The sequence below is a fragment of the Gallus gallus genome, chromosome 6 (genome assembly GCF_016699485.2).
Source record: "Gallus gallus isolate bGalGal1 chromosome 6, bGalGal1.mat.broiler.GRCg7b, whole genome shotgun sequence".
Classification (NCBI taxonomy): domain Eukaryota; kingdom Metazoa; phylum Chordata; class Aves; order Galliformes; family Phasianidae; genus Gallus; species Gallus gallus.
Genome location: NC_052537.1, coordinates 3,990,148 through 4,003,124, shown reverse-complemented (window position 1 = coordinate 4,003,124; position 12,977 = coordinate 3,990,148). Strand labels below are relative to the sequence as shown.

Here is a 12,977-nt window from a genome sequence, read left to right as displayed (position 1 = left end):
TGGTGGTGCATGGGGAGCAGCAGTCACACACGGATCGTTCCCAGGTTCACTGGAGGGCTGTTGCCTCTCCCCCAGCAGTCTTGGAACGCCTAGCAGCTGCAGCCCCCAGGGGCCAGCAGTGTCATTGCCCCGTCTTCTCAGCAAGGTCTGAAATAGCTTGTTACTTGCTTCAGAGAATGCATATCGAGAACCTGAAAGCTGAAGAAGGAAGCATGTAACAAGTTTTAGGTATCTAGGGAATTAAGCAAGGTAGGGCAGGCATTGTTGCAGCTTAGGGTTTTGCAACTTGTGACTAAGCCTATTCTGTCAAAGAAAGTTTTATGTGGCTAGTAACTACTGTTGGTGGTGTGTTTGGAGATCAACTCTCCCCAAACTTCACGTATCTTTTAAGACAAAGGGATCGTGATGATGCAGTCCTGAATTAGTGGGGAACAGATGTGCAGGAGATAGATAATACTCGTACACAGAGTGTGCCCCTGAGTAGCTGCTTGTGCTTGCAAGTGTTTATTTCCAGGATTACACTTAGCATCTTGTTCAGCTAAGTCGTAACTGCAGTATGTTGGAAGAAGTTTCCTTAATTCCAGAATGTTGAAACACTTTCTAATAAGGAAATTGACATGAAAATATTCTGTTGGTAGTATAGGTAGGGTTCAGAACAATGCCTAAAATTACTTCTGTTGCTTATAAACCCTACATAGATCCATTTAAGTGGTTGGACTTCTGAAATGGATATGTTTGCTGACTTTATGACTAACAGCCACTGTTCAAGCAGCGATAAACCTTGAAGTGATTGCTCCTTCACCACTCAAAAACCTTATGACAGATCACAAAACGGCATCAGATGCCAAACAAGAACAGATATCACTCTAATAAGCTGAGGGATCCACAATTCACATGCAAGATCTAGTTGCTGTTTGCCTCTTTCTCTAGGAGGGGGCAGCAATCTGGCTACTGCTCCTGGATATCAAATACAAGACAGAGAAAGACTTTTCATGTGCGTGTGTTGGGCTAAAGGCTTTTCCTTCTTTCCCAAATTAACTTGCGTGCAGTACATTAACAACATCCAGGGCCAAGTGTTAGTACCTATTGTTTAGAGAGAAACATCACGTTAACACGAACTACTGTACTTTAAGTGTAATACCAGCCTCGATTTCTTTAGTGGCTTGTGTCATCAAGCTCATGGAGAAATTACCTCTCATGTAACAAAAAAGAGGGACCAAACAATTCCCCACACCAAGACAAAACAGAAAAATCCACAAAAAAATCAAGACTGTAGCACTAAGGAATCTGTGGGAAACAAATGGAGATATGGAGCTCCCCACTGTTGTGCCTAGAGAGAGAATTTGAGCAGAAGCTAAGGTATTTTCTACAGAGCTGGTCAGGGATCTTGCATGAAGAAGTACTTAACTAGGATACTGCTTGGACTCATAGCATAGAAAGGCTATCATGCTCTTAATAGAACAATCTTTCCATGCTATCCTGTGATAATAAACCTCTGTTTAATGTGTGTGTTTTGAAAAGAGTTGGTAATGTATTTAGATTAAAAACAATTATTTTGCCTTTATATTAAAGGAAGATGAAGTATCCTAACTACAGCTCTTCAGGTAAATTGAATTTGGGAGCATGTACCAGAGTATAGAAGACAGCATAGTAGAACAGACAGTGTGCTAATAGATATAGAAATAAAAGTAAAATAAATATAGGAAGGATGTATGGAACAGTGTGAAATAATTATATACAAGTTTTTCGTATCTCTAGGGAAAAAAAAAATCTGTCTTGGTTGTGAGATTGATGTTCTTGAATCTGGAAAACTTTTATGCTTTCATATATTTTGTGGTAACTGCTATTTTAAGTGAACTGGCAGTTATTTTTATCTTGCTACATTATCATATGTAAATAAACATGGAGCTATAAATGCCATGTGTATCTGTTGAGAAACTTCTTTGTGGGTTTTGTGGTTGGATGATTGGTTGATTTTTTGATTCCTTCTCAATGAAAAAAACTCATACATGGTGTCAAGACAAGTGCTGTTTGTAATTGCTTATCCATAACTACTTTGTTATTTTTTCTAGCAATTGAGTGAATTTAATTGTCATTTACAGATCATGTCTCAACTTTGTGACAAGTCTCCAGGCCTTGCTTTAGTACTCACTAGGAAGTCAGTTTGTGCCCCTTTGGTCTGTTTTGGCTCATTCTACAGTTTTCATGCCTTCTGAGTAGCTTATGGCTTTTCTATTTTTTCCATCTTGTTCTACAGAGGTGCCAGCTTATGACTTACCTTTTGGGAGAAGCCACCCTTTGTCCAGTGCCAACCAAATGACAGTACATCTCAAGACTTTGCAGGACAGTAGGTAGCTGGGAGCTCAGCCAAAGCACTGTCTTAATCAAGCTATGAAGTAGCGAAAATGTGTGCTTTTGCAACAGAGAAATTATCAACCAGTGATCAGTGATGAATCTTTCCTTCTAGATGGATAATATAGAGGTCTCGTAAGACTGTCCGCTGACTCCTGATGTGATAATATTTATTCTGCCACACAGTTAAGACATCAGCTCAAGAACTTGGCCTATTTCAAAAGCTGTAATGTTCTGTTCTACCTGTTTGCTCAGAAGAGAGGCTATAACGGTCTCATTAAAGGATCTAATGTGAGACGATGTTGTTCAGCTCCCCTAGCTTGTGGGACTATTGCTCAAGGCCACTAGAGTTGTTCTTAAGCTGTTTTTTTTTAGATCAAAGCAAATCTATTTCTACTATGCTGGTATTTCTCACAGTAAGTCTCAGAACACAACTGCCAGAATGGCTCCCTGCCTTGTGCTGCTTAGGCTGCACTGTGCCTGCTGTCAGGCTTCAGCTTCCACACGTTGCACTGCATGTTGTTTTCCAGTGATACTTTGCTGGCGTTGACCTGGTTTCCCCCACCCCCCCCCCCCCCCCTTTTTTTTTTTGTCATCCTCTTTCATCATCTTTTTTCAAGGACATCTGACCTTTCACTTGGCTCGGCCACTCTGGTTTTACATATTAATTGCCCTGCTTGGAAGCATCAAACCGAACCTGGCACACTGTCTGCCTTTAAAGAGGAAGGTGTGATATTTTTACGGGTTTCTTCTAAGTTTATTTTTGCTTCTGTCTGTCAAGTATGATTTATTGACTGGTCAAGAGGCTATTTTAAGCACACAGAATCCAAATAATAAATGTTTGTACTAGAGGCTATTCTCACTGCTGTTGAGGTCATGGGCACGCAAGAAGAAAATGGTTATGACTAGGGCTTTTGTCCATTTGGTTGAGAGTGTGCGATATAATGACCCAGCGGAGATGAACAAAGGATTAGATGCTAAACCAAGGTCGCCCATACAGCAGAATATCTATGTGCGGTTAGGCTATGTACCAACCAAACTGTTTTCTACACCTTGCAAAACGTCATAGTTATTAGAACAAATACACAAAATTAAGAGCAATAATAATGAGGCCTGTGCTTAATGTGCTGCCTTCCCATCTGCAGTGCTCAAGCTCTCTACAGGGAAAATATTCTGTGAACTGAAGGGAAAAAAATTGCACGCAGTTGCCTATACACAATTTTATTAATTGAAGGCAAAAAGCCACAACAACAAGTCTGTCTGTAAATAGAAATTGAACATAATTTATGTGACCTTAAAAGCAAGGATGTTTGTCCAGAGCAAGTGCCCCAAAATGGAATTCAACCCTGGAGAAAATACTTCTAGCTGGATAGTTGTCAGCATTATCTACTAATGCTGCTCTGAAAGTAATACCTCTTATTTTCATATGTTGACCCACGATATCAGAGGCAGATGTTAGTGGTATAGCAGTAAAAGATGAATCTTCCTGACAGTATTCCCTTATGTTTTGTTACTGCATGACAGATGGCAGCAGAGGGGCAGTCTGACAGATAGGTGTCTGACATGGAAATGTGTATGAAGCAAAGATGTGGAATTGAATTTGTCCAAGCGGAAAACGTGACTATTGACAGTCATCAATGTTTGCTGAACCTTCATGGAAACCAAACAGTAGATTTGATCACAGTGAGGTGGTGGGTGGTGCATTTCAGCAGTGATGAATGACAGTGGGTCACCTCTGCTAGTGCAGCTTTTGGAGAGCGCGGCATGCAGGCTCTTGTTCACTGCTGGTAAAAATGCATAGTCAGCGATAGTGAGTATGTTGAAAGCAGTGTTTTGTAGCTGAGAATTTGTTCTATCAAGTAGTGTTATTGTGCTCTTTGTACCTGTTGTAGTTTCTACAGAAATAAATAGGAGGAATTACTTTGTGAGCAACCAACGCAGATGAAAGGGGGTGGTCTTACCAGGCTTCCTCGAGGTGTATGTGTGCGTATAGGGGACAGAATACACATGCCTTCCACTATTCAGAAATGTGCTGAAATGGAAGGCTGCAGTGAAACTGTTGTCTTTGGTTACTGGTTTTTTTTTTTTTTTGGTCTTTTTTTCTTTTATTTATTTCTTTTTTCAAATATATGTTGTGAAGAGTACGTAAGGTTATATCTGTTACTTGGGGACAGGTTCATTGAGATCATTAAGGCTTTTTTGAATTGAAAATAATTAGATATTGTAAAATAATTCAATTCTTTCAATGGATGCAATGTTTGACTCTTTCCTGAGTTACAGGTAACAGACAGAAAAGAGGCACTTTGAGTTTTGTGGTCAGAAGCAGAGTAATTGAATGACCATTGTAATTTTTGCTTTCTACTAGCTAGAAGGAAATAACCAATTACATTTAGATATTGCCAATAAACTCACAGTTTTAAATCAATGCACGTTTTTTTTATGATATTCATTTAAAAGTTGACAATTTTATTATTCCATCTTTTCAGAAAATTCTGGCATTTCCCCTTATTAGAGAAGGCTTGTTTCATATTACTATTATTTCTAAGCTAGCATATGTTAAACAGAACACACCGAGATACAACTACCCAAATGGCTGCTCTCCAGACTACTGCAAACGTTTCACGTCCATCCATTCACTCCACCTTGCATACAACCATCCACGGCCTCCAATCACCAAAAGGCTCTTGAACCTTTTCTTGCAAAGTGAAGACAAGTAAGAAGACAAATAAAGCAACTTTGTTCCCAGTATTTAACTTTCAGCATCAGCTTTTGAGATGTTCTTGAGGGGATGATACCAACGAAAGGCAGCGTGATCAGCCAGGCAGTCAAAGCAAGGCTTTGCAACTCTCCTGACATGCATGTCGATGGCAAAAGTTCAAAGGTGTTGGAGAAATCCTTTCTGCAAGCAATGATTTTTTTGGTCTCCTGAAACATATTTGAGGAGTTGATATTAAAATTATTATTGGAATTTAATTATATATAAACTTCATACATAAGAAGCAACTGTGAATTCATAACCATTTATGCCATTATTTACTTACATGACACAGTCCAGGATGACTATGACAGAGATGACAAAATAGTGGGTAAGGGAGGCTCTCCACTGAGGTTTCTCTACTGTAAAAGTACAACAGTGTCACGATGTCACTGTCTCAAAATGTCATCAAAAGTATAGTCCTTTGCAGCAGATGCAAACAAATTAGCCTTTACTAGGCCTTGTATTTGAAAGGAAGCAATTAATTTGGATTCTGACTTTCCCCAGATTTTTTTTTTTTAATTTACAGACAATCCAAATTTAAAAACAAAACCCCAAACACCCGGCTTTGAAAAGCAGAAATTCTAAAATTAGATTTTGGTGGCACTGAAGGCCGGACTTGCAGGATGACCTCTTCTTGGTTGAAGTTTTCACTGATTGAAGCAGATTTTAGCAGTTATTTTCCTCCAGATGCTTCGTTACTTCAAGAGCTCAAGTAGAAATTCTTCAGTGTGCTATTAATTTAACATTTAATTATGTTTTAAAAGAAGACTCAGATTCAATATTTCTGAAATCAAGTAATATTTTAAAACCAGTTCTTCTAATAGCTGAAATACTTTGCCAATTTATTTCAGCTCAAGCTTTGGAAGCGAACTGTTTAAAGATGTTGTTTTGATGCTCGCTGATTCGATGCTTTCACAAGGAAGAACAAGATGAAAATTTTTCCGTTCCTTTACCAGTGAAGTCAGATAACGAGTTTTAGTCATAGCTACTTAGAGATTAAAGACTTGCTGTCTTCCTTCTCAGTACTGAGTGAATCAGTTTGCTGCCAGACTTGTTTTTCCTTTCCGTCCTAGGCATTAATTACTGCTGTATTTAAATGTGTGTGGTGCCTGCATTTTCCATAGAGCAAGTTCCTTTGCTCTGTAGTTCACATGTTGTTATGCTTTAAATAGACGTGTGATGTTTCTGTGAGTTTACACTGCTTGTTTGTCATCATGTGGCATACACGTGCCTCAATGAAAAGTGGGCTCCTAAGTCTGAGACAAAATGAAAATATATTCCTCTAGATGCTTTTCAAATTTCAGTTGCCAAATCCTTCTCGCCCTGACTCTCAATTAACCTCTGTTCAGCTTTTTACTAGATTTGTCTTCGTGTTTTTAAGAGAGCTGTTGGATTTGGAGTTAAATGGATTCACTTGGGTGATGTGTTCTGTCAAATGCTGTGTCTTCGTGTTATTGCTGCCCTTCTGCTGCGCAGCAGCTTTCTCCTTTGTCGGGTCTGTGAGGGAAATTACATCTGAGTGAATCACGTTTTGGTGGTGAGAGCTGCAGAATGTTTCTCCCAGTGCACAGTACAACCCTCTGTACCTTCATGATGCAGAGTTCTCCTTGGCCTCAAGAAATTAATACTGGATTTGGATTCAGACTATACTGATATCTGAGATTACCACGTTGGAGATGATTTACCTGAGTTGAAAGAAACAAGTTGGACTTTCGGTTTGGTTGTCTTGGACTTTGGGTTGTGCATGTTGTTCTGTTTTCAGTTTCTTTAAGGGATTGCTTGTTTCTGTAGTGGGTTTTTTTTTTTTTTTTAACAGTATGCTGCTCACTCAGCCCAGCCCTAACAGGGCCTGTGTGCTCCAGAGCAGATGTGCACCTGGAGGCATTTGGCCTTCCTGGCCACTTCCCTCTTTCATTGCTGGTTTAGTGTTTTTCCTCTTGGCACACTGTCACACCGAACAAATGTGCGGATTTAATACACAAAGCCTGTGCATTTAGCTCTGCTTCCTCAGCTGTCAGTGGGTAAGCAGGAACGAGAAGAAAAACTACAGCTGAACTTAATGTTTTCTGGCTTCCCCTTCAGTTCTGGTATCCTACTTAGACTGACTCTTACAGGTTGCAGTAAGTGAATGCTGATCTCCTAATAAATTTAGGAAGCCACCAATCTTAGGAATTAGGTTCATATGACTAATTCAGGGTTTAGTTCTCTCACGCTGACTCTGGTCGATCATAATCTCATATCTACCTAGGCTTTTTCCCAGCTGATTCTGTGATTCAAAATAATCTCATGGTAAGTGGTCCACAAGTGCCTAATTAGGCTGCATGCCAAAAGCATGTTCTGAGGATAATTAAATATGCCAGCTTAATGCTGTAGGAGTGACTTAGCCATGTTAAGCCACTGGGAAGGCAATTCTGAGCTGCCTGCTGCAGAAGAAAGATGCAGAAGATTTTTTCTTATGAACCATTACCACTATGAATAGCTATGGCTGCTATTTGTGATTTGTAGTAAAATCTTCAAATTTGAGAATCCTCAATCTTCTATCAAGCATATATTCCTGTTCACTACATCAGCAGTACTTGTGGTCAACAGCAAATTGCAGTTCCCTTCCAGCTGCAACGTTAAGGCTTGATTTGTTTCTGTAAATTAATTCTTATGCAACAGAGGACACAAATGCTTAACTTGATGAGTTTCCCAGGAACATGGGATCACTTTGGAGGTGTGATCACATGCAGCTTTAATTCCAGTCATGTTTCCTGACCTTCTTTCAAGAAAAAAAGAGTATTTAGTGCACAGTCCAGTGGCCACAGTGCAATATAGATGCAGAGTGAAATAATGTATTATTTCGTCAAGGCAGGGAGATATCAGCATAGATCACATACCTGAAAAGTAGAGTGAATAAAAAGATGCCTGTTCTGTATCAAGTTTTGAGTATTTCCAAGGCTTCTGGGTATTTCAGTTTGTTTCCTTCAGCACTGTTGATTTTTAGGGGGAGGTTTTCTCTGTTCATTTAAACCTGCAGTGGGAAGAGAGCTCTATATGCAGTATGTTTCAAATTGTAGCTGCACTGCCTACAGCACAGTTCAGCTGACAAAATACTATCCCATATTATGGCAAACTTAATTGATGATGTAACAAGTACTTGATTTAAAGTGACAAAATCGGTTGTTTTTTTCCTGCATTTGCAGGTGCATGGCTATGTGATTTTTATCTGCCTCACGGTTTGTCTCGGTGTGGCTCATTTTCACCTCCTGAACCTGCAAGGCTTTCTATTTGTGACATCCAAATTAGTTGCCATGGAAATGATCGCAGCATTTGGAATGGAGAGAGCTAGGCGGCAGCAGCAGGAACAGAGCATCTCTTAGATGGGAGAAAAAAAATCTTGTACGTAAGTGGATGTGCTTAGTGATAAGCAGTAAGCAAGGAAGAAAAAATACTTGAAATTTAAGGTGTAAGGAGAATTATTGTTGACAAATGTCTATGTTTTCATTTGGGTACCCGCACCTTATGCTCTTGATGATTGCCCAGAGCAGTTTGTGTGTAGCTGTTTGCCTGATGTCACGATCTCTATCGAGTGTGTCTTTTGTATCTGTGGGAACTGAGTGCCAGCTTTAGTGAGACAGGTGGTAGAATCAGCTGCAGGAGGGGAAGAAAGGTCCTGCGTGAAGCAGCTGTAAGAAAAAAGGCTGGGAGGTCTTAGTTGCTGGCCCCAAACATGATGCAGCCCACATATCCTCAATGCTATGTAATAATAGCCACTCTGTGACAAGCACAGTTAGAAAAGCCTGGAGGGTTGGTTCTCTGTTGCTGTACTTGCTGTTTTTCCTTTGGTCCAAGAAGGAGGTGACCTGGGATATTTTAAGGCCTGTTCTTCCAATTAGGGTAAGAATAAAGTAAAACCTGTCGTGGTATTGTCCGGAATAGGCCAGGCTGGCTTTCTGTTACAACGCTGGTATTTCCAAGAGATCTAGGAGTATCTTTCTGTCAAATGTAGTTGTTGTTCGTATGATTATAGTCTTTCTAGTTGCGTATCTATATCTATGGGCCAAGGTTAACGGTATGAGTTTCAGTAGGGCCAAGTGTCGGGTCCTGCATTTTGGTCACAATAACCCCAAGCAACCCTACAGGCTTGGGGAGATGTGGCTGGAAAGCTGCCTGATGGAAAGGAACCTTGGAGTACTGTTGGACAGTTGGCTGAATATGAGCCAGCAGTGTGCCCAGGTGGCCAAGAAGGCCAATGGCATCCTGGCTTGTATCAGGAATGGTGCAGTGAGCAGGGCTAGGGAAGTCATCCTGCCTTTGTACTCGGCATTGGCGAGGCCTCACCTCGAGTACTGTGATCAGTTTTGGGCACCTCAGTGCAAGAAGGACATGGAGGTACTGGAGCAGGTCCAGAGAAGGGCAACGAGGCTAGTGAAGGGCTTGGAAAATCAGCCCTACGAGGAGAGGCTGAGGGAGCTGGGGCTGTTTAGTCTGGGGAAGAGGAGGCTGAGGGGAGACCTTATTACTCTCTTCCAGTACCTGAAAGGTGTTTACAGTGAGAGCGAGGTAGGTCTCTTCTCACTGGTGACAGGTGACAAGACGAGGGGAAAAGGCCTCAAGTTGCACCAAGATAAGTTTAGATTGGACATTAGGAAACACTTCTTTACAGCAGAAAGGGTTATTAAGCACTGGAATAGGCTCCCCAAGGAGGTGGTTGTGTCACCATCCCTGGATGTGTTTAAGAGCCATTTGGATGTGGTGCTCAGAGATATGATTTAGCAGGGGGTTGTTAGAGTTAGGGTACTATGGTTAGGCTGCGGAAGTACTTGATGATCTTTGAGGTCCTTTCCAACCTGAGTAATTCTATGATTCTATGTTGATGGGAGGCTGACAGTCTCTTTGCACATGGGATTAGGGAGAATGCTCAGTTGATTCAGTTGTGTGATTATTGATACGTAAAAGGGCAAGGTAGACTAAATTTCACATAATGCAAGGGACAGTATTTAGATTTGTAATTGCTATTTCCTAGACATAATACAAATCTGGGAGTTTAATAGAGTATTTACAGATACCTATTTCCTCACTATGGAAAAAAAAAATAGAAAAAACTGGAATGCTAATAAATCATAGAAATACTGAAAAAAGAGTAAAGGAAGAAATAGAGCCAATCTGATTTCCTCTTACTCATTCCTCTTTTGAAAAGCAAACAGTTGTAATAATTGCAGTGTTCTTTGACTAGACCGTACAAGAGAAGAAATAATTTCATGTCTTTTTGATCTGTTTGTGAATGATCTGGTACAAGCTATCGGCACCAGCCTTAATGTCTATGTTGCTGCTGATAAAGAAACATACTTAGAAGGGCAATACTTGAAAAATGCAAGTTGAACAGGACTCATAATGGGAAACTCTCAAGGTGTCTGTCAAGGTTTTGACTTTAAAGAGCATGTACTGGTTTATATGACCTTTGCTACTTGGTGGTTACTGAAAGAGGTTAGGATTTATATTTTTCTCTTCCTTGATGTGTATAAGCAATAACTAATGACACTAGTTAAAAGAAAGGGTGACTGAGGGGCTAGAATTTTCTGTCATCTTGGTCTGAACAATTGTGATAACTTGGATTATATATGCAAGTGCACTTTTACTGACTGAGATTTGAAAGACTACTGTGTTGTGCTTATTTCTCTCTCATTAGAGCCAATTTTCCAACAGAAGTAGTTCCTTCAAGTGGTTCTAACATTCCAGTTAATATTTAGTTTGCTTTGTTCCTCTAAGTAGTCATTGGCTAATTCTCTCATAAGTTATTTATGACAGATTTCAGTCTGTGTCATCGGACTGCATTCAGTATGTCAAGCCTCTGCTGCTGAGGCAGCCAGAGAAGACCTTTGTTGTCGTCTCCTAGGAGTCTGATCTTTTTGGGGGGCCATATTTGTGTTCAGTGGCTTGGGAAAAGCTAAAGAAACTGATTTCTGAAATAAAATTGGGAAAAACATACCTAAGCTCTTATTTTGACTTGACTATAGGAGTTAGGCATGTGTTTATTGCCCAAAGTCTTCCTGTTACTGTTTCCAAGCTTAACACTGACTATACACTGGCTTGAACCCAATCTCAGACAATAATGATGTTTCTGGGCTGAAGAACTGGACTTGGGGATTAGACGTGTATTAGGATCACTGCTTGAATGAGAAGCAATAATGTTACCAAACTAAGCAAACCTAAGTCTGCTGCAAACATAATGTAAACTCAACAGACATGAAAATGAAGGTTAATGCATGATATTTTTTCAAGGAAGTATGTGTAGGGGTAAGTTTATGTAAAACTTCTGCCTTTTGCTCAAAACAAGGTAGGAAATCTTTGTATTTACTTTTTTCCCGTGTGATTACAATCAATGCTACTGAGCCAGGACTTGGTATCATGCTTTCACTTACACGTTTTGGAATTCTAGTAAGGAAAAACATAAAGCTGAAGAGCTCACCAGCAAACAGTAAGTTTCCAGTGCTCACGCATGGTATTCTCAAGCATTAAAAGTGTAGGAATCCTTGTAAAGGTATGGCCCATCCCTATTCTTACGTGGCAGATAAATAAAGCAGAGCTACGATTAAAGATGCTTTGTAGAGAACAGTTATGTGATATAACTCTGATACTGTGCACTGCAAAGCAGAATTAACATATAAACTAAAAGCTGAGTAACATGTGGTTTTTAGATGATTTTGACAATAAAAATATAGATAGTTGTTGTTCATAATACCTAGAGATTTCATTTGTCTTGTGTCTGTGAGATTTAGGAATCAGACTGTTAATTCACAACAGTGAAGGAAAGTATTAAAAAACCAAAACAAAACAGAAAGCTGTGGTTTGACCTGTTAAAACCTTGTGTCTGAATGTTTCAGTCCTGTGAGCTGAAGCAGGTGGGCAGCCTCTCTAGTCTGTGAAATCAGGGGATATCCACCCTGCCTCAAACCAGGACCAGGGCATCAGGCAGCAAGTGCCCCGTGCTTGCTGCCTGGCTAGAACAAAGCTACCACTTAAACAGTGCATAGCAAGGAACAGTGCTAAGGTTAATGGAATTGTTCACCTCTAGGATTTCAGTGTATGGAAAGAGAACTGGAAGTTGAACTGTGTGTTTAACACCAGCTGCTTGATCCAGCTGGAGAGGAGGAAGGCTCCGGAGGACAGGAGCTCAGGAGCCAGAAGTGAGCACAGAAACAGGGGGTGGGTTTTGTGTTTGTTTGTAGCATGATGCAGAGAGTGTTTCCACAGCTGTGTACGATGGTGACTTTTCTAAATTTCTACCAAAAAATGCTGCTGTAAATACCTACGAAAGTGGTGTGTGCTTCTACAGTGCCACTACCTGCACCCCAGCCCACAGAGCAGCACCTTATTCCTGTGTGCTAGGAAGCAACGAAGTCAGAAGGCTAATACCCCTTCTGAGGGAAAGAAAAGCTTAGTTTTCCTCTGGCATGTGTAGTTCTGTGGCTTCAGCCGTGACAGTGGCCCTGGCTGCAACCCACGAGCAGAGGGAAAACTCCTGTCGTCCTGTCTGCCCTCACCACAGGACAAGCTGTCTCTGTTCTTCTGCCTGGGCAAAGCTCTCGCCAAGATGTCAGTGCCCGCTGTGACAGCAGGCCTTAGCCTTTCTGCAATTAGAATATCTTACTCAGGAAACAGCCTCAGGCTTCCTGAAATAACTTCTCACAGACTCTGAAAGAGCCCTGAGATTTTTAAGACCTATCAGTAAAAGGCATTGACTTTGAAATATTGCCCTTTATTTTGTTACCTCTAGTCAATGAGAGCTGCGGTGTCCTTGTATCTCTGCTACTGTTCAGTTTTATCGTGGGTTTGCTTCAGTGCTTTCACAGGGCAGATAAAACCTTAGCTCTGTCTATGACAG

General features: G+C 40.6%; 1 long non-coding RNA gene across 2 annotated transcripts; it reads right to left on the bottom strand.

The window, feature by feature from the left end:
- Window positions 1–5,087: 5,087 nt before the first annotated feature.
- On the bottom strand, window positions 5,088–8,387 carry LOC101751477. 2 transcript variants are annotated; one of them, XR_005860936.2, is made up of 3 exons: window positions 7,990–8,387; window positions 5,394–5,469; window positions 5,088–5,277 (listed from the first exon to the last, which is right to left on the bottom strand). It is a non-coding gene; the product is annotated as an uncharacterized LOC101751477 (long non-coding RNA). The 2 variants fall into 2 exon arrangements; XR_001467012.4 differs by lacking the exon at window positions 5,394–5,469.
- Window positions 8,388–12,977: the final 4,590 nt, after the last annotated feature.